General features: G+C 39.1%; 1 non-coding gene across 1 annotated transcript; it reads left to right on the forward strand.

Annotated features, from left to right (window-relative positions):
- Positions 1–1,952: 1,952 nt before the first annotated feature.
- Positions 1,953–2,024, forward strand: Trnad-guc (transfer RNA aspartic acid (anticodon GUC)). Its single transcript has one exon. It is a non-coding gene; the product is annotated as a tRNA-Asp (tRNA).
- The last annotated feature ends 209 nt before the right edge of the window (positions 2,025–2,233 follow it).

The raw sequence follows: 2,233 nt of genomic DNA on the forward strand, positions 1-2,233 counted from the left end.
GAAAATTCTGAAGAATTTCCTTCGATATCTTGAAAATACTACCGTTGAAATTCTAAGTAAATTTCCTTAAAAATTTGGAAGATCTTTTTGTAGAATTTAAAAGAAAGGAAGACAGGATCACCGTCTTTGACCAGAGGTCGCACAGATTGAATACCTAGCATAAGATAACGGATAGGACATTCACACAGTACTCAGTGAACCAGCGGAACGTTTTCCGCTCACGAAATGTTTTCTCCTTACTAGGGCGGGAAGCAAACTCACACTCTATGGCTTGCAAATACGCTAAGACGACTGACGCCATTAACCACACGGCCACGAAGCCCACCAGGTGAAAATTCCAGAAATTTCCCGGGCAAATTATAAAGAATTTCCTGTGGGAATCCCAAACAATTACTTGCGGAAGTTTCCAAGGATTTCCTGTTGAAATCCACAGAATTTCACGTTGAAATCAAATGTTTTGACGGAGAAGGGCCGTTTGTTGTTTGGCCGAATGTATCATTAATCTGAAACTCGGCTGGCATTTGGCCGAAATAGACATATGGCCGATAATGTCTTTTGGCTGAACAGGTCATTTGGCTGAAAAGTTGTCTAATCGAATAGGTCATTTAGCCAAAAAGGCCTAGATGGTCGTTTGGCATAAAAGGGCCTTTTAGTCGAAATGAACATATGGCCGAAAGTGTTGTTTGCCCGATCTGCTGAAAAAATCGTTTGACCGAAAATGTTGCTTGGTCCGGTTTGGTCAAAAATGTCATCTGGCTGAAAGCGACGTACGGGTGAAGATCATGCGGCCGAACTTATAATTTGGTCGAAAAAGACGTTTACTCCGACAGCTCATTTGTTCAAAAATGGAGTTTGGCCGAACAGGTCGACGTTTTCGCCATATAATCCGATCAGCCGAATAAAATTTTCGGCCCTTCCTGCTAAACTACCGTTTCGGTCAAATGGAATTTTCGATGACAAGGCCTATTCGACCAAACGACATGTTAGAGCATATGGCTTTTTCAGCCAAATGACTAATTTGGTCGTACCGTCAAACCGTTTTCCACATAATAACCGTATCGAAAAAATGGAATTCGGCTTGATAGCTTTCGGCTTAACGTATTATTCGCCCAAGTGGTATTCGGTCAAATGACTTTCCACCGAATGATTTCCAACCAAACGACCCTTCGTCTTTTGAAAAATTTCTCGTAGAAATTCCGAAGAATTACTAATGAACAACATAAAAAAAATTCACTTGGAAAACAATAGAAATTCCGAAAAAAAAATCCAGTTGAAATTCAGTTGGAAACAGTTTTTTATGAAACTTTAAAAAAATCACAAGGAAATTCTGTTTAGTTGAAACTCCGGAAAATTCTCGACGAAAAAAATCAAAGCGTGCATGCTCGGTGGCATAGGCAAACTTCTAAACAATTTCCCGTGAAAATTTCAAAGAAATTCCGGTGAAAACTTTAGAGCATTTCCTGTTGAAAATTCGAAAAACTTTGAGCAGTTCATTAGATTTTCCCGACGAAATAACAAGATTCTCCCGTTAATGTCTTAAAAATATCCTGGAAAAGAAAACTTTACGTTACGAACGAAATAAATAAATGTCCAAGCCTTCCCCATCATAAATTATGACAAACGTAGCCGCCGCCGATTTTCGGATCGGCGCTGACCTCTAATCTGGCAATTATTCTCATCCAGTTTGCTAGCAAATAAGTTTCGTTTGACGGTGCTTGTTGAGATGATTTCAACTAAATGTGAATGATGGGCCTGTCCACCTAATAGTGCTGTTTTGGACTATTCTTATATGCAATTTCCTTTTTTATAGCACAAGAAAGGCGCTAACTCCGCTAGGTGGATTCGTCAGTGTTTTTTTTTTGCCATTTGGTGCGATTTAGTAGAACCTTGGACAAATATGAACCGTAGATGAGAAAAAACTAAACCAAAGTTCATAATAAATCATTTATCAATCCTCGATAGTATAGTGGTCAGTATCCCCGCCTGTCACGCGGGAGACCGGGGTTCAATTCCCCGTCGGGGAGTTCAAATTTTTCAACATTTAGCATCCAAGATAATAATTTATGAAAATGATAAGTGCAGAGATTTTTTAAGGTGAGTGAAACCCGACCAGAATCCAACAAAGAAAATCAGATCACATCGGAAACTATGTTTTGTCTTTGTTGCGTTGTAGCATGCGTGAAAAAGTGATTTTCAGCTGTGTCTATTTATTGAGATTTTAACATCCAAAATT

The sequence above is a fragment of the Armigeres subalbatus genome, chromosome 3, assembly GCF_024139115.2.
Source record: "Armigeres subalbatus isolate Guangzhou_Male chromosome 3, GZ_Asu_2, whole genome shotgun sequence".
In the NCBI taxonomy this organism is placed as follows: domain Eukaryota; kingdom Metazoa; phylum Arthropoda; class Insecta; order Diptera; family Culicidae; genus Armigeres; species Armigeres subalbatus.